The sequence below is a fragment of the Nyctibius grandis genome, chromosome 7, assembly GCF_013368605.1.
Source record: "Nyctibius grandis isolate bNycGra1 chromosome 7, bNycGra1.pri, whole genome shotgun sequence".
Classification (NCBI taxonomy): domain Eukaryota; kingdom Metazoa; phylum Chordata; class Aves; order Nyctibiiformes; family Nyctibiidae; genus Nyctibius; species Nyctibius grandis.
In genome coordinates, this window is record NC_090664.1 from 14,252,504 (window position 1) to 14,272,732 (window position 20,229).

Consider the following 20,229-nt stretch of genomic DNA (forward strand, 5'->3'; position numbering starts at 1 on the left):
CATGAGTAGGATTTGTAGGATTCAGATGTTTACCAATTCAGAAAAAACTAATGTTCTTTTAGAAGTACAAGTAACATTAGAAAAGTTCTGGAAGAAACTCAGCCTGTTCCTGTTTCACTAGGATTCTTTCAGTTTAAGCAGATTATCATAAAGAGATATTGGCAATTGCCAAGACAATTGCACGGGGTATAACTCTCTCCATCAGCTGAGCAGAGGTAATTATATTGAAAACCTGGCTGCATTAGTCTAATCCAATACTGTACCAAATTGTACAATCAGTTATACATCATATCATCTCAGCACTGTGTCAAATCAATATCTGTTTTCAGCGGAAAAAATGTGCAGCTTGTGCTGGAGATATGACTAATGGGAATGCTTTTTGGAGTGTGTGTGCAGTCTGCACTGTAAGGAATGATGACAATTGGTTTCATCTGGAGTAATTACAGCTCAGTGACCACCAGTTAGGCAATTACTCAGAAGAAATCCTCTTGAGGGGGAAGCAGATCTCAGCTTTGAGAAGAAAACATATCATCAAATATAAAATCCTTACGTGTGGTAGAAAAATGTTTCTTCTCCCAAAAGAAAGAAAAAGCAATGAAAACAGAGTTATTTAGCCAAGACCCACAGAATTTCATGTTTCCTATGTGGGAAAAAAAAAAATCTGAATCTTACAGTGTCAGTTTTGGTCACCATGATGCCGTGAACTTCTTAAACAGGTGAAAGAGAGACAGAAGGCAGTTTTGACAAAGGACTCTGTAATCTGCGTTACTAATGCACCATGTGTCCAGAGGGTGCTTAGGGAGAACAAAGTATTATGCATTTGGTAAGGTATGCGTACAGTGAATGCAATTTATGATATGTACTTTATGAAACATTGTGGAAATGTTGTGTCTTGAAATTATCATAGAATGGTTCTGACCTCCAGGAAGGCTGTTTTAAGAAGAAAGAACATGCTAATTCAAGAACATGCCTCGACTGAATTCAGGACTTTCCAAGGGAGGGGAAGGAGGTATTTTGCATTTGATACTTCAGAGTGCAATTCCAGAATGCGAGAGAGTAAGGGTAGGATGTTAATTATTAGAGGCATATTTGATAAAGGGTTCTCTATTATCAAAGCCCCCTTATTATTGGAATAAGGAGCCAAGAAAGATGAGGAAAGGGAAAACTTAAACAAAAGAGATAAAGGTAGTGCCAGGTGGTGTTGCCAAGGCTCTTCCTTTAGATAAAAAAGACCATCTTCTATTTCATTCTTCAGTTACAGGTATAAGTTGAAGCTTTGAAGTCAGTCTATCAAACCTCTGCAGAACTACGCTAAGGAATTAACTAGTTAGTAAAGCTTTGTTTGCATTGTAGAATTCAGCCTGCAAAAAATCTGGTCTTTTAACAAAAACTATCCACAAAGCTTACAAAACAGAAATATTACCTTTTTTTTTTTCCCCCTCCTAAGACTGCCTTGAAGTAAAATCACAGCTATGGCACAGCGTGATAGCTGTCTTTTGGGAAGTGCTGTTAATAGCTATGTAACAATGAAATACGTGACACGCAGAGACATTAGTGTATTTTATTACAAAATTTTAGTACCTACTGTGTGCATAACAGGGCTGTGAAAGACAGGTTCTTCAGACAGACCGTGGAAGTTTCTAGGCAGATATCATAGCAGGGCTCACTGCAAACTCTCCTCCAGGCATGGCAGAGGACTTTGATATGGGGGGACTTCTGAATTAGAGTCAAACCTGCCTTTGATGAAACTTAATTTCTCCCTAGATAGCTCTGATGTGTGATCTCCATCAAAATAACATTTTTACATCTGTGTACAGCTTATTAAACTGCAGAATCCTCTACTTCTTTATACATTTTATATGAAAAGAATTTCAACCCTCACTGAAGTGCAAAACAAGTAAGTATGAGATGTATTTTGTGTATAGTTGAACTCTACCTTGAGGAATTACTGCTAGGATCAGCCTACGTATTCAAGCTCTCAGTAAATAAAAAGCATTTTATCTTATATATTTATTATAACTAAATAATGTTTGTGTAGAATACAGTATCTAATGTCTGGCTCAGTACAGAGTGGCAGATTAAGTCTGAGTTTAACTACCATAGCATTTTTCATTGGCTGAGCTACATCCTTATAAGGATCATAATTTTGGCAGTGATGGCAATAGTAATTTCTTTAGTAAATCACAATATACTCCTTAAATAGAGAGAGCTTTGCAATTTCCCGAACGAATGGAAAAATAATTTTGCAGGATCAGTAAAGACAGCAATAATTGTTATAGGGCTTATTGCAGTTTATGTGAAGAACCTCCGTTGTTTATGATAGAGTATCAGAAGTAAGACAGCATAAAAGTGGAGTCCATAATAAACGTAAGTGTATCATAGTTTAAAAGAACAACTTTTTCAATGCTAAAAAATATGAGTGCAGAAAGTGATGAAATGACTGCTTCATAAGCAATGAAGTGCAGAATGCCAGATCACTTCATTGAGATAGAAATGTCAATAATGCTTTCCAAGATCCACTTAGAACTAGGTTGTTATTGTTAAGTGCAAAAGTTTTTTTTCTTTTGTTTTAATTAAAAAAGCCACTGATATTCCAATACACAGAAATATTAAAATGTTCCAATAGTTGTTCCTAACTGTATGGGTAGGTGGGTAGTCCATTAGTTTGTTGTCTACTTGCTTACTTTGAAGGCGATGTGAAATTACACCAGGAATATTGGAAGATACAGAAAATGTTTAACAATAAAGTAGTGCAAATTTTGACAAAAATTAATATTTGCAACAGACCCTGCAAACACTAATTTAGGGAGATAAACCTATCTACATGTTAATATAGTATGAAAATGAATATTATTCCAATTAATCTCCTAGTTCACATACTGCATAATACAAAAAGGTAACCTGTATACGACTTATGATATGGCCTTGAATGTGTGCAATGAATATTTACATTCTTTTTCCACTTTTGCCAAATGCTTTTTTGAATTACAAGGTAGTTTTCATTTTGTCAGCCTTGAGTGCATGGAAATGTTGAGGAATTTCTCTGCAAGGTGGTTATCTCCAAAACCCTGCAAATGAAGTAGTCTGAAAATGTTGATCTTATATTAGAAGCTATTTTTGTATTTTAGGCTACAATTACTTATTTGTCTAAGACAGAGATGATGAAAAGACATTTTGAATAACTGATACTTCATTCTCTACTCTTCTTTCACAATGATAACTTTTATGATGTCTTAAAATTAGAATAATGAAAGCCTGTAATGCTTTAGTTGATGAAATGAAGAAACTTTTTTTTTCTAAAAATAACATTCAGGAAATACTAAGCATTTCTGAAGGACTGAAGCTTAACAAAAATCTGGATGCAAATTGCTTGCATATGAAACAATGTGTGAGTGCTTCAGTGGCCTGTATTCTGGAATAGACTGACATTCTGCCTTCCCGTCATAGTTCTTTCATAGCTGTGAAGTTTATTTTTTGCAATCCAACCTCAAATGCAGCACTAGAAAGAATATTTTCTTTTTGTGAGAAAACTTGGACATTTTACAAAAAAAGTGCTGAATATCAATTCTCTTAAGGCAACACTGCAAATAAAAGTCTCAGTTGCACACATTAAGATTTTTAGATTAATTGTAAAAGAAGAGGATTAAAAACTATAAGTACCATTTTAAATAACAAAATGAATGGTATGACAATGGAATTGTTTAGATGAGGGCATCAAATGTACGTTTAAAAAAACCTACATGACACACTATGAAAAACAGTGTTTTAATAAATGTTCCCTGTTGTTCCTTATTTTTCAGGTGGTTGTCCCTGGCACTACGACTAACTTTGTAGGTCTCTAAACTAGCATCTAAACCTAAGAACTAGCAATTCAGGATGTCTGTACTATCTTCCAAAGAGCCAAGCAGCAGTTAAGAAAGATACCAAATGTTAAGTGCTACTCAGGATGACTTTGTGTTGTCTTTGTTTATACACTCTTGCTTTCAACATTATAATTAGGAATTAAGCCTGATTGTCTGTCTAGAATAAACTCATAGTGTTTTTGCATTTAAGCTTTTCTGATGTTAAAAGCGACTCATAGTACGGCTGATAAACCTAAGCACTTAGTGTAGACAAAAGCGTGTTTTTTAACATAACTTTTTTATTATTTCTTTAAAGACACTCCTACCAAGTCCCACATTCTCACTTTCAGTTTTCTGCCCTCTCCATTTTCTAGATGTAACTGTGGGTAATGACCTGCCCTGTAAGCAGCATCAATGAAATGAAGCTCATTAAAACATAATCTGCAATTTTCTCTGGGGGAAGGACAACCTTGCCCTCCAGAGCTAGACCTGCCTGTAGGCACCTGGAAAGGCTGAGGACTGATTTGAGAAGGACATTTCAGCAGACATAGACCAGTGTCCCAGGAGCTCTGGTGATGGAGAAAACAGTGGCATTCCCAGCACCCTCAACATTGCCCTGGCCACGCAGACTGCTACACCCTAGGGCTTTGACAAGTAAATGAGAATTGCTCTGAAGCTGTATCTGTCTAATGTCTTTTACAGGGAAATCTAAGAGGGTCATGTAGGTGGTTTCAGGGAAAGTGTGTTTCCACCCATTCACTAGCTCTGAAAAGCTTACATGCCCAAAGTGAAAAATTGTGCCTTAAACAACATAATTTTTAGACTAAGCCATCCCAGTGAGCATGTCATTCAATGTAAGTACTGAAAATGCCCTGCAGGATGTAACCATCTATTTAAACTTTTCTGAAAGAAAGTATGTGCACCAGTGTGGGTCACAGCAGTCCAGACTTCTCTTTGATAGTGGCTGAAATGATGAATACTTTTACATTATTCAGCATTAGTCTCTTTTAATTAATACTTATAGAGAGATGCAGTACTGACACATTGTGTCAGGTAGCAGTGCAGTGTGACAGGTCAGTGAAACTCTAATAAGCAGTCAGAAGGATAATTAACCAGGGAGCAATCTGTCGAATTTTTTGGGGTGATAAACATGTTTAATTGTGTATATAGAAGAGGTTAGAAGTAATCTAACGTGTTTCTCGACAAGGAACAGTGTCCCATATAGCACTGTATAAAGGCTGAACATGCATTTGGTGCTGGGCATCACCCTAAGAGAAGAAACTCCTTGGTTACAGTATACTCACGTCTCAGGGAGAAAATACTGGGAGTGAATCATCTATCTAATCTAGTGTCCTGGTTTCACTGGGATAGAATCATAGAATCAATTTTCTGTTCAGGACAGCTGCACTTTTGAGAAGACTGCAGCACCCGATATGGTGGGAACAAAGTTGATGATAAGACACTTTGGTTTTAGTTCGTGGCCAGCCATGGTATGCGGGTTTCCATAGTGATCAAGGCCATTAGCAGTTTCGAGTTAGCCAGGTGCTTAAGCTAGGAGAGGCAAAACCCAGGGCAGCTGACCCAGGCTGGCCAACAGCAGTATTCTATACCATAAACGTCACGCTCACTGCAAATTGGAAAGTTTGCTGGGAACGGCACCTCTTTTCTCAATGGTTGCCATACCTGGAGGGTCTCGCCCACCATTCTGCTCCTGAGGCCTGTTATCCAGTTCGTTGTGACCGTCGCGCTTTCGCTGGAGCTGTAGTGCTCGCAGTGTTTGACATCTGGTATTCACTGCTGGGAGGGCGCAGCTCGCGACCACTACATGGACTGAGTATAAATCTGTGTATTTTATATTAGCATTAGTATTAATATTGGTTTTCTTATTTTAGGAAATCTGTTTCCATTTCAACCCATGAGTCTCCTTTCCTTTTCCCAATTCCCTTTCTTGGCTGGGGAGCGTTCACTGGGTGATAGAACAGCTGGTTATTGTTTAGCCTTAGATGTGGGCTAAATGGAGACATCTAACAAGCAAAGGCACAGAAAGAACCATGAACACGAAGCTAAAGAACAGCAAATTCAAACTGAAAACAAGACACACGTTGTTCTGGTAAGCGTGATTGAAACAAACTCTGAGGCAAAGTCATGGATTCTCCATCTTTCAGTGTCTTCCAGAGCTGTCATGTTCTCTGAAGAGGTGTCTTTGCCAACTACAATTTGCTCAAAGGGCAGTTTGAAAGGCAGTAGCTGATGAGCTGAAGATCCCCTCTGGGCTCAAACTCTCTAAACATGGTGCACTGCCAGAAATCTTGCAGGCAAGACACAAAATACAAAGGATGCCACAGCCTGATTTTGTAAGCTCAAAGAGGGAAGAGGAACAGTAAGGACCACAGTGCAAACTGAAGCCTGAGAGAAGTAAAGCTCCTGTGCAGGTATGTCTAAAACAAATAGACTGGGGGATGTAAATAAATACCTCCTGGAACCATAGACTATAGTCCCAGAATGCAAGGAGAATGTATGAGCTTTTCTATGATGCTTTACACAACAGATTTCCTATTAGCTTGAGCGCACGTTGATTCAGATGCAATGTGCATAAACCAGAGTAAATGCACAAAGCTGCAGCATGAAAACAGCTGGAGTACTATCTCATTACAAGGAACCCTTTCCATATGGGATGCTGAGGATCTGAGATGAAAATTAAAAACAATGCTGTAAAACGTTGTACTGGCATTTGTGCAACTACAGTACAGAAGGCACATGTGGCAGGTGCCTATCTGCATATACTTATTGTCCTGGCTAATTACCTAATTTTTCAAGGCATTAGGCCCTGACAAGCACGCTGCATATTAACCCAATGTGTAGGAAATAGCTTGGGGCTTTACCACAGGGAACAAAACGTGACTCATCTCAAGGGCTCAACTCATGAAATAACCACATCCTGTAGACTTGGTAACACCACCTTTATCTAGGGGAAAACTCCAGCTGTACCCTTGCACCCACATATATCCACAGTCTGGTTTGGGAAGTGATGTTGGGAGTTCCTGGTGTGTGGTGTTTTTTATGCCCTCACAGACAGACGGCAAAGGTGGAACAACAGAGGTGGCAGTGGCTGCTTGTCTCCTTGAAAGAGGAAAATGTGAATGCCATGTAGCTGCACCTCTAAGCTGTTGTTTGGAAATGTCATACAGGATGAATGGGGACAGGGAGTGGCAAGACTCAAATGACTCAAATCCCCAAATTCTCTGCAAATGTTTTAACCCAGCAGCAATATTTGCTTTCAATTTTACTCCTTTTTTTTTGGGTATAGAACTTTTGTAATGAACCATTTTGCTTGATACTGCTAAAATCATATGGTCTTAATCTTTTTTTTGCTAAACAGGAGTCAGTGTGATCATTATCTTGCAAAGGTTCAAATCTTTGTTGTTTCCTCGGCACTACTGTTACACTGATGCGATCAGTGGAAGAGCACAAGTTACTCTGAGCTGTTATGAATTCATCATTAGCATAGAATCCTATCGATTCTCCATATATTTTTTTCCAAGGCTGAGCTACATGGACAGCCTAGAATATAATCGTTTAGCACTGAGTGCAAACAGATTGTTGTACAAAGGGAAAATACGATGAAAATTATGTGAAACGTTCATTTTAAAAGCAAAACCCTCCTCATTCTACAACACTGGAGTTGGGAACCTCTGCCTAGGCAGAGGGTTCAAAGCTTTATACTGCCAATTTGGGCTGAGTTCAAAATATGGCCAAGTTTTGAGCAAACCTAGCCTAAATAATGTGTTCAAGTGCAAACCAAGTTGAAACATTGAGGTTCTTACCATCTTGCCCCCAAACAAAGCCTTGCAGTATCAACAGTGCTCTGCTTTACAGTTTTCAAAATTGCACTCAAAGCCAAACATCAAGATCCATAAGACCCAGCCTTGATGACCTGTATGCAGCCCAGAAGGAGTTATTTAGGTATTAGTTAGTGTTTTTCCCCAATTTCCAGCTCTTTCTCTTTAACTTTTTTATTGAAGGTCTGATCAGTGATGAGTATGTCCCTCTTTTTTTTTTTAGCTTTATTATGTGTAGATGTGGCTCACTGGCACTGCATGCTCTGCTGCTTCTTGAATTAGGCAAGTTCTGAGTGGATAGTTCTTTGAATGCTGCCTGCAGATTCATGTGAGTACATCCTTCCCTGGGGATGTACATAATCTTCTCCTTTCCCATCAAGGGGAGTGTGATTACAACTGAGTGTGGTGTGACAGATGTGGATATTATAAAGAGACTGTTAGTGCTTTCTGAATGACTCAGGCATTAGTTTTCCCTCCTACCAAACACCAGCAGAATGTTCTGTGTATCTCTGTGTTGTAAATTATCATCTTGGTATCAGTTCCCATTCATTCCCACACTGTATTTTAGCCAAGCACCAATAACTATATGTTGCAATGTATATTATCCCTCCTTCCTTTCTCTGTTCATTTGTTCCTGCCTCCCTTCCCCTACTTCAGTTGTGACTGGGAGCTTTTGTTTTCAAATGGAAATTAGTCTAGATTTGCATTTCTCAAGGATGTTATCCAATCTTTCATTTGCCGCCTTCTTATGCATTTCTGGGTTCTGCATTTTTTTCTATTAAGAGAGAACTGTCTGGAACCTTTGCACCTTTTTATTGTGTGTTAATGTAACTGTTCAAATCACACAGCTTATAGCTCACTTCTCCTCAGAGTCCATTTTTTTATTATTACAAATCTGTAGCGAAATTGGAGAAGCACTCTGCCTTGCAGTACATTTTACACTTACATGAACATAGAGACTGAAGACTTTTTATTCCTAGAGGTTCCACTTTCTTGTAATTCATTTCATGCTAAATAAAATGAAGGGCTATCCATTTTACCTCTGACTTGGAAACCAAAAAACAGAAGAAAGCTCAAAAATGAAATCAAATCTCCATAGACGTTTAAATGGCTTCTTTTTAATGGAAGAAAAGAACAGTAAAAACAAATAGTTTTTTGCATCTAAATGCAAGTAGTGCTAGAGGAACCTAATGTGCATGTATCCTTTAAAGTTATTCTGTCAAATCTAGTCCTGTTTTCTTCCTTTGTCCCACTGAGCAGATTTGTGCCCCTATAGCAGGGAAAGGATTCATAAATGTTCTTGCATATAAAGGCAACTCTCCTACTGCTTCTGAATTTCCTTTTTTTTTTTTTGTTTACTCAGAAGTTCAAAGCCTGGTACTCTTGTTTGTTAAGCAAAGGGAATCCCCAGTCTTCTCTTGCTGCCCTGCAGTATGAGAAATCAGTGTACATTCTAGTGCCTGAATGCACAGTACTGATGCCTGAGCCCTCAATGAGATCTTGGAGGCTGAAACCCACCTTCACAGCTAACTAATGATCAGGCCAAGGGAAGGATAAAACTTGACTCTCTCTTGCCTTCTCTGCTTTCAGCATCTCCTGTCTCGGTTTGGACTCGCAGTCCAGCAGTTCTCAATCGCAGCCCCAGCACTTACAGGGTTTCACAGACAAACTTTGGTGGGTGGCTTCCACCCTACATATCCGCAGCAGCACAAGTGCCCATTCCTTCAGCTTAACTCAATCCCCCTTTCCCCAGCAGTTTAATCCACAACACTGGCTTGGCATTGAAGCTGCTGAGATGCAGGAGTGTGTGCCATGCTGCTGCCACGGAGAAAGGCAGCAGAGGCGCAGGTGGAGATGCAAGGTGAACTGTCCTTGGCTGTAACACCTTCAGCTTCTGCAGCCCATGGGCTTGAGCCTGACAGTCCTCCTATTCAGCACATAACTCAGCCTTGGGAAAACCAAGCAGAGCCTGGCCTCTGACTTCTTAAACATTGCAGTGTGCAGCTTTCAGTCTGTATATGAATCTGGACCTCAGAGAATTGAACCTGAGAGCATTAGCCAAACACTGCCTTCTCTCTTCCTTAAGCTGCAGAAGGACTGCAGAGTTGCTTTGCAAGTACTGCCCAGCACAAAGCTCACACCGAATCTTAGTGGGACCTTATCCAGTGTTTCTTGCAGGCATGTTTGTGTATGTTGGCAGGAAATGTAAAGGATCTGCCAAGTGAAGAATTCCCTAGTCCAATCCTCCCTGTAGCCCCATCTCAACCCTTCCAGGGTAATGGTTCTTGCAGGAATCAATTTTGGAAAAGCTTTTTTACAAGGAGAATTACTCCACACAGCTCCTGGAATCCCAACCCCAGTGCAGCAGGATCTCTCAGACCCTCCTGTATGGGTCCAGCCATAGAAATGTGGGCTAAACCTCTTTCTAATTACTTGGTTTTATTGCGAGAGTGTTGATGGGAAATGTAAACATTATGGACTCCATCCCAAATTAAGTCATGCTCCTAACTGTCTCTCAGTATTGTTCTTAGTCTAAAACCATACAGCTCCCCATGTTCAAGAATAGCCTGTAACAGGCCAAAGGACTCCTCTTTCCCTGTGGGACAGGGGATATGGGACATGCCACTCCTTCAGGTATCTGAGGGCCCAATATGCAGAGCTGACCCCCATCACAGGGAGGTCTGCAGTCTGCCTGGAGCCCGAATCAGGGATATCACCAGGAAACTCCCCAACCTGGTGAAGGCCACAGATTACTACCCCCTGCTGATCTTCCAGACAGGTGGGGAAGAAGCTGCATCCCGTAGTCTGAGGGGGATGAAGAAAGACTACAAGGCCCTAGGACGGTTGGTGAAAGAGTCTGGGGCACAAGTTGTTTTCTCCTCCCTCCTTCCATTTTCAGGTGATGATGTGGGATGGAATAGTAGGATTCTCTCTATAAATGCCTGGCTACGAGACTGGTGCTACAGGCAGGGCTTTGGGTTCTTTGATAATGGCTGGTTTTATGAGACACCAGCCGTGACGGTAATACATGGGAAAGGTTTATGTCGTAGGGGCAAAAGGGTTCTGGGACAGGAATTAGCAGGGCTCATTCGGAGAGCTTTAAACTAGATCCGAAGGGGGATGGGGTAGTAGCTGGGCTTGCACCACTGGGGCAACGCTCTAGTGTTGAGGTAGACCAGGAGGCCTCCCATCCCCCTGGGGTGAAATCGGTGTGCTCAGCTCGCTCCCTGAAATGCCTGTACACCAATGCACGCAGCATGGGGAATAAACAGGAGGAGTTAGAAATCCATGTTCGGTCGGGGGGTTATGATCTAGTGGCAATTACAGAGACTTGGTGGGACGCCTCGCATGACTGGAATGTGGTCATGGATGGCCATGTCCTGTTCAGGAAAGACAGGCCACTAAGGAGAGGTGGTGGAGTTGCTCTTTATGTGAGTGAGCAGCTAGAATGTATTGAGTTCTGTCCAGGGGCGGATCAGGAGCGAGTTGAGAGTTTGTGGGTGCGAATTAAGGGGCAGGCTGGCAGGGGTGATACTGTTGTGGGTGTCTATTACAGGCCACCGGATCAGGATGAGGAGGGTGATGAGGCCTTCTACAGGCAGCTGAGAGCAGTCTCAATTACAGGGCCTGGTTGTCATGGGGGATTTCAACTACCCTGATATTTGCTGGGAGGCCTACTCAGCCAGCCATCCTCAGTCCAGGAGGTTCCTCCAGTGCACTGATGATAACTTTCTGATGCAAATGGTGGATGAGCCAACTAGGAGAGGAGCGCTGCTGGATCTTGTTCTCGCTAACAAGGAGGGTCTGGCTGAAGTGGTGAACGTTGAGGGCAGCCTTGGTTGTAGTGACCATGAGATGGTAGAGTTCAGGATCTCATGTGGCAGGAACAGAATACCTAGCAGAATCACAACCCTGGACTTCAGTAGGGCAAACTTTGGCCTTTTCAAGCAATTGCTAGGGGAAATCCCATGGGACAGGGTACTAGAAGGTAACGGGGATCAAGATAGTTGGTTAGCATTCAAGGACTGCTTCTTCCGAGCTCAAGATCAGAGCATCCCAGCAGGTAGGAAGTCAAGGAAGGGTACCAGGAGACCTGCATGGTTAAACAGGGAACTTCTGGGCAAACTCAAGTGCAAGAAGAGGGTGTACAGATCATGGAAGGAGGGGCTGGCCACTTGGGAGGAATATAAGTCTGTTGTCAGAGGATGTAGGGAGGCAACTAGGCAAGCTAAGGCCTCCTTGGAATTAAACCTTGCAAGAGAGGTCAAGGACAACAGAAAGGGCTTCTTCAAATACATTGCAGGTAAAGCCAACACTAGAGGCAATGTAGGCCCACAGATGAATGAGGTGGGGGCCCTGGAGACAGAGGATAAAAGAAGGCGGAGTTACTGAATGCCTTCTTTGCCTCTGTCTATACTGCTGGAGGCTGTCCTGAGGAGCCCTGGACCCCTGAGGCCCCAGAAGAAGTCAGGATAGAGGAGGAATCTGCCTTGGTTGATGAAGGCTGGGTCAGGGACCAGTTAAGCAATCTGGACGTCCATAAATCCATGGGCCCTGATGGGATGCACCCGCGGGTGCTGAGGGAGCTGGCGGAAGTCATTGCTAGGCCACTCTCCATCATCTTTGCTAAGTCGTGGGCAACGGGAGAGGTGCCTGAGGACTGGAGGAAAGCGAATGTCACTCCAGTCTTCAAAAAGGGCAAGAAGGAGGACCCGGGTAACTATAGACCGGTCAGCCTCACCTCCATCCCCGGAAAGGTGATGGAACAACTTGTCCTTGGTGCTGTCTCTAGGCACATCAAGGATAGGGGGATCATTAGGGGCACTCAGCATGGCTTCACCAACGGGAAGTCATGCTCAACCAACTTGATAGCCTTTTATGAGGACATAACCCGGTGGATAGATGATGGTAAAGCTGTGGATGTGGTCTATCTTGATTTCAGTAAAGCGTTCGACACGGTCTTCCACAGCATCCTCGCAGCTAAACTGAGGAAGTGTGGTCTGGATGATCGGGTAGTGAGGTGGATTGTGAACTGGCTGAAGGAAAGAAGCCAGAGAGTGGTGGTCAATGGGACTGAGTCCAGTTGGAGGTCTGTGTCTAGCGGAGTCCCTCAAGGGTCAGTACTGGGACCAGTTCTATTCAATATATTCATTAATGACTTGGATGAGGGAATAGAGTGCACTGTCAGCAAGTTCGCTGATGACACCAAACTGGGAGGAGTGGCTGACACACTGGAAGGCTGCGCAGCCATTCAGAGAGACCTAGACAGGCTGGAGAGTTGGGCGGGGAGAAAGTTAATGAAATATAACAAGGGCAAGTGTAGAGTCCTGCATCTGGGCAAGAACAACCCCATGTATGAGTACAAGTTGGGGACAGACCTGTTGGAGAGCAGCGTAGGGGAAAGGGACCTGGGGGTCGTAGTGGACAGCAGGATGACCATGAGCCAGCAGTGTGCCCTTGTGGCCAAGAAGGCCAATGGCATCCTGGGGTGTATTAGAAGGGGTGTGGTTAGCAGGTCAAGAGAGGGTTCTCCTCCCCCTCTACTCTGCCCTGCTGAGGCCGCATCTGGAATATTGTGTCCAGTTCTGGGCCCCTCAGTTCAAGAAGGACAGGGAACTGCTAGAGAGAGTCCAGCGCAGAGCCACAAAGATGATTAAGGGGGTGGAACATCTCCCTTATGAGGAGAGGCTGAGGGAGCTGGGTCTCTTTAGCTTGGAGAAGAGGAGACTGAGGGGTGACCTCATTAATGTTTAGAAATATGTAAAGGGCAAGTGTCATGAGGATGGAGCCAGGCTCTTCTCAGTGACATCCCTTGACAGGACAAGGGGCAATGGGTGCAAGCTGGAACACAGGAGGTTCCACATAAATATGAGGAAAAACTTCTTTACGGTGAGGGTAACCGAACACTGGAACAGGCTGCCCAGAGAGGTTGTGGAGTCTCCTTCTCTGGAGACGTTCAAAACCCGCCTGGACGCGTTCCTGTGTGATATGGTCTAGGTAATCCTGCTCCGGCGGGGGGGATTGGACTAGATGATCTTTCGAGGTCCCTTCCAATCCCTAACATTCTGTGATTCTGTGATTCTGTAACAGAAACAAGGGAATTTGGCTCCTGGTTCCAGTCAGATGCTACAAGAACTGAGCATATGGCTTGTTCCTAGCAGCAGCTTCGTTAGTGAATTGGTGGGTAAGATTTGTTTGCAGATGTATAGAAAAATTGTGAATAACAGCCTTGACTGGAGAAGAAAGGCCTGCATTCGCAGGGTAAATTATCTGGGATAAATCACACAAGTGACTCCAACCTCCTTCAATGCAGCTGTTTACATGAGGCGCCACCAAACCAAGAAACAGGCAGGAAGGTCAATCTGAAAAAAACGAGGTGAACAATTTTCTTTCTCAGTGGCTGCTGTTGCTGTGTTGGCTGCATAAGTGACTGTTTAACTGAGCAGTCTGTTAGAATGACATTCATTTCAGATCTGAGCATTTTTCCACATTTTGGGTTCATATTTACATTTGTTAAGGTTAATAGACCTGACAACTTCTTCATGTTCTCACCAGGGAGCAGACACTGACAAACCATGGGAGGGACTGAAACAATATTCTCCACAGAAAGTAAAATCTATGCATCATAGGGCTGTTGCACATTCCTCCCTAGTAACAGTCCTCAGTCCTTGTTGGTGCAAACCAGCGTAGTGCCCCTGACTTTGCCTCAGCAATGCTAATTTGCACCACCTGCAGATCTGGCTGCTTATTCTTGCTACTCATCTTTCCAGTGTTCTTCCAGTAACCACAGTGGAGCCTCAGCATTTCCTAAATTCACTTTGTTCTTTTAGAGTCTTTCTTTGTGCTTTTCTTTTTCTTCTAAAGTATTTCTGTTTCTATTTCTTCTGTGCTTGTGCTATAGAGCCCCAACTTTAAGTAAGTACTCTGTCTTGCCTTTTAGACCCCATCTGCAAAAAGCAATTTTTTAAAAGCGCAGGTAGAAAGGAGAGGTCAGGTACAAGGTGCCTTTGGCCACTTGTAAGGTTCCATGCCTTTAAAAAGAAAAATAATACAGGAAGCCAGGAAATTCATTCAAGAGAGAACTGAATCGAATTTTTAACAGTAATACATAATCTGGGCAAGTATGACTCTGCATTCCTCCCACTGGCATCAGGGCTCTCAGAATATCTGAGGCAGGGACATTAGTGAGTCCAAGGCACTATTCTTTCAGCTTTCTTCCCCTTCCTAGACTCCACAGAGGACCATACAGGTAGACTTTGAAGATTCATGGAGACAAGTAAGACCTAAGAAGTTAGCTCTTTTGAGCTGAACTGCAGTAACCAGCTGTATGCCTGCTCTTAACCTAAAATAAATGTGAACTAAAATGCTGTAGCTAAATGGAGGAATATAAAGTAAAATATTTTATTTGCATTTAAAACAGTATAAACAGTATGGGCAGGTCCTGTGCCTAAGCTGATGTGGTATCTCGCCACTGAGGGAACCAAATCCAATATGTGAGTCCACATAGAGAGCACTCTCTCTTCCCCTTCTTCCAGGTTCAGTACAAGAAGGCAGGAACTGAAAGCTGATGACAGTGTTTAAAAGTCTCTGCTTTGCAGACTAGATTTTCCAAAGATTCATCCCCAAAGCTTGCCAGGTGTTTTATTAGATAGTTTCATTGCATTCCTTTGTGCTCTTGCCTTTAATAAAGTCTGGCTAAATAACTGCGGCGCTCACCCATGGGAAGATCTTCCACCACAATGCCTTGACATTAGAGGTCTCCATAATAAACGTTTCCCAAAAGCAGATGATAGTTAGCGTGAAGGGGTCAAGTTCTTGCTGTTAATGACCTTGTGGTGAAAAGGGTAAGTCAGCCTTTGTTAGCATCTTGTATTAGCCTCTGTGACAGATGATACTGCTCTTTCCATGGGACTCCCAGCAACAAATGCTGCACATGGCCAAGTACTAATCACAGTTGTTTATTTGCAGACCAGCCTTCCTCTCACTATGCCTACCTTGTTTCTCTGCCTCCAGCTCCACCCCATGTATCCTCTGGTGTTTTGGAAGCCCAGGAGCAGAAATGTCACAGCTTGCCATCAGTGCGCCTTTGTAACCTTATGTTATATCGTTTGCCATGTGGGTTTTTGTTTTTTCATCAGGAAGTTCTAGTGCACATCCTCTCTGTGAAGTTTTAATTTAGTTCTTTGTCAGACAAATCTCATATGGCAACTAATGCAGGGAAAAAAATTGGGTAAAAGTCAAATAAGGTCTTAAAGGTTTGGCCTTGAGTGGAGATGCTAAATATAAATGCAAATAGGAAAGGTAGACTGGGGAGGGAAAAATGCTGGCTTGCACACAGCTTTTCTTCAGGGATAAATAAATTCAGAACATTTTTAGATACAGGCTGAACAGAGTATAATGCTGTATTTGTCCTCAGTTTTTATCACAACTGAGAAGGGTGAAAAATTGCCTCATCTGTAAGGGCTTGGAATATAATGAGCAAGAGTGAGCTTCTCTGTCAGTCTTAATAGCTTTCCCTCTGAACAGATAGCTGCAGTGGGGGAGATGTCACTTGTTCCAGCAGTTACAGAGAAGCACTAGTTAACCACAAGTTTCTCTCTGCAACTCAGCTGGCTAGTTAGAAATACAGATACCTTCGATGATGTGCTGTGGAGCATTGGTTACAGACACATATATATATAGCTGTAGATGCACATAAAGAGAGGCAACACCTATAAATGCATGCAAAGAGGAGACAAAGGCTAAAAACCAGGTAGCCTACAAACTGTTGTGCTCCATAATTTTAAATACATGAAGTAAAACTTTATTTGAACTAAACTTTGCATGGACTAACACCAAATTTGCTTAAAATATCTCTCTATACTAATATATTAATACTTGCATATAAAATACAGAACATATATGTACAATATATATATTCACACATGTACCATATATATAGTCACAAGTTTATTCTGAGCAGCACAGAAGATGTCATTTTAAGTCCCTAAAACCACAGGTTTATTTAACCTCCAAACTTAAGGAGCAGCAGTACGTGTTGTTAGGTACCACTAGCTGGTGACTTGTGTAATGAGTTGTTGACTGTTATCCTAAAGTACATTTTTTTATTGTAATGAAGCAGAATCATGATATTACTGTCTTCATTGTTAATAATTTACTTCTAAATATGTTGCCATAAACATCCTGCTGGTTGCAGGAGTCTAGGGAAAAGCTATGGAAAAATAAGGTGAACATGGTCCCTGCAAGATTCTGTTTGGGATTTTTAATATCTTTGTAAGATTCAAAACTTGTTTTGTTTTGTTAATAGGGGCTGCAGGATGTCATGTACAAACGATTAGGCTACAATTCAGATGCCTTCTGAGCCAAAAAAGCATCCAAGGTTTTCTTCAGTTATGTAATGCCACGTGCATCATCTTGTATAAACAGTAAGCCTTCCCACACCAGGCAAAACTGTCTCCCCCAGTGTGTGTTGTGTTTCCACTCAGAGCAACCTCTCATTTTAGCTATCTGCTGTTAAAGGGGTACTTCAAAATCATACTTGACACCTGTCCTTACATGGTTGCAGCAACGAGATCAAACAAAACCACTTTGTTTGGCAGCTGTAGTCTCTCTCTTCAGCTGGACAGGGGATCAGACTCTTATCAACAACAGGCTGTACTGAAGACCCGCTCACCGCCTCCCTCCAGTGACACTTGTTGCTATTAATACTCTTCATTTGGCATAAAGGATGAGAAAGACTTTAGCCTCAGATAAGTGGAGAAATTTCATTGATGACTGTGCACTGAATAAGGAAAAGTAACATTTCTCTCTGTCCTGCTAATGCAGCATTGAGATTGGAAGCTCTTTAGAGCTGAGTTTTCTTTTTTCATACAACATACTCTACATTTGTACAAAATTTTCTGCAACGGGCAACCTGTCTCCAGTTGTTTAGCCCAGGCTGCCAATCTTTATCAACAACAACACAACTAATAATAACAATTCATTGCAATAAGTGACAACTTCTTGGAATGTGCTCATTATTTATCAGGCTGTGACATATAGGTTATGGCTTTCAAAGGCAAATGAAGAATGGGACAGGCTTAAAGGCCTGGTTCCTGATAATCAGACTCTTTTAAGGAGACTTAAAGTCTGTAATCAAAATAACTTTTGGCCTATACACCTGACTCCCTCTCTGTAAGTGATTAGTGAATAGTTCGTAATGGATATTCCTGTGATTTGTAGCCTAGGAGTGTGACCAGATATCCCCTTGCTTTGCTTGTACTGTCCTGCTAGATGATTCTACCATTACAGGGGGCCTGTTCTCTCCACGAAATCTGATTTTCTTTGCTCATCGAGCAAATTTCAGCCTGTGAACTAGCATTGGTTTTCTGGGAGCATTAACACAATCTAAATTTTTCTTGTGCAAATGTTCATGGAAAGCCAAAGCAGGGCTTGACTGAATCAAAATGTGTCTGAAGAGCCACCAAGGCATCTGAACATCCCTCTCCTGGTCTTCACCTACCTCCACTGTTGATTGATCTGTTTCAGCAAGGTCTTGTGCATGGCTGGACTCCAGGCATTTTCTGGTACAGTGTTTATTAATGCCTTGCCAAGATGAAACATTTCTGAAACAAGATTAGCATCAGTATTTACAAGCAGACAGTTAGGTCTAGAAATAGCTCAATCAAAAGATGTCAGAGCAGGCAGCTATTCATGGGAAATTATTTGCAAGGGACACATTCCCCCTCCCTAGTTACGCCTAATGTTTTCCTCCCAGCATCAGGTTCACTCTCCAGTTCAAATCTTAAATGAGGAAAATACATGTTTGCTTCCTAGAGTACAGCTCTGTTTATTTTCTGCTACCTTTCTGCCTGCAAAACTGCCTATTGATTTCTTAATTTGTGTATTTCTCTTCTAATGACGAATGACTAAGCCTTAAGCTGTGCCAATGCTGGCAAAACAGGGTATGTCTATGCCACACTGAAGTGGACATAAGAAGAATAATTTGGGGTTTTTTAATTGAAATAATCTCTGGTCATGTCTTGTCTAGCAGAGATTGCTCTTGTAACCAGCTGTTCAGGGGCAAGAGGGATGAGAAGAAGTGTCTTGGGAGAGCAGAAGGTTTGGAGGCACACAGGAGTTATGCTGAGCCCATACACTCTTGGCCAAAGACAATTTATGTGCCTTGGAATATCCTAAATATGAGCATGATTTTTAAATCCAGCTTTCTACCCTGGCAGGCTGTGTTTTTTGGGGAAATGCAGCAGTCCTTTGTTTTCCGTTCTGAGGAAACAACAGCAAATATATTGGCTTTCAGAATGGGTATACAGTCAAGTCTTGTAAATGCAACACAGTTAATTTGCAGTGTCCTTCTGTAAGCCTAGTGACATTGTAACCTGTATCCATAACGTGACCAAAATTGGCTTCAGGCAGAATGCATGTCTTTTAAAGCAAACATGCAAACAAAAAGCAAAAACAAACCCAAAACCCAACCCAAAAGCAAGCGAAACAATTAATTAGGGGAAAAGTGAGAAGAAAATAGTGATTATCCCTTATTCTGTTTGAAACAAGAGCTTTTGCTAGACCCTGATCTATATACTACCTCTCCTTTCACTACAACTTGTCAGATGAATTTTGAAACCCAAGACAAAAATTGGTAGTTAAAAAAAATTGCTTCCATTAAACTATTTTAGAGGTTTATAAGCTAATCAAGGTATGTGTTCTAATTCTGTCTTGCTTTTACTAGCTAAACGGATTTTAAAAGAAAGATACACTATGGCAAACTATACGGGTACATACCTTATAGCTGAGTATCAGCTAAAGAGTTAATCCTTATAGAAAATGGTCATAATGTAGACTAGAGCTAATGTGATTTTCTTTTTTCCTATTGAATAAAGTATCTGGGAACAACGAATGTGATACATAGCTGCTACTAATGCTGTAGCCTGTCCCTTTGTTTAATTACTGCAATTAATCTTAATCTGTCTTTGTTTGGCAACAGCTAGGTTAGGAAGAACCAGCTGAATGCTTTTAATAAAGACTGCTGTTTTGATCGCTAAACTCACAGTCTTTTCTTTGACAGATAAAAATATTCAGAATTTTATTGCAATCTGAGTGGATGCTGTATGGTTCTTCAAAATACAAATGAGTAGTACTAAGGGAGTGGGAAAAATATTTGCTACAAAGGAATATTTTTGTAAACACAGTAGAAAAATGAAATTCAGTGTGTCTAGAACATTTTGCCCTGTTCTGTCTCTAAAAATGACACAGCTGTGTTTCACATTGTATGAAACACATAAGCATTTAATTCACTCATTGTAAATGAAGCTACATAAAGATGATGTAATAATTAGGTCTGAAACAGATGGAAGGCCTACTTCAGATAATATACTCACTAAAATAGCATATGCTGGCTTCCTTCGATTCTGTTTCAGCCTGTAAAGCTTTACTTTTGATCAGATGACAGTTACTGAAAATAATAGAATAGGCAAGATTTGCATAAAAATTTCTGAGACAGAAGCTCTTTAGTTTTGCAGTACTGCATTTTTGTAGGCATTGCTGTAGAGCTC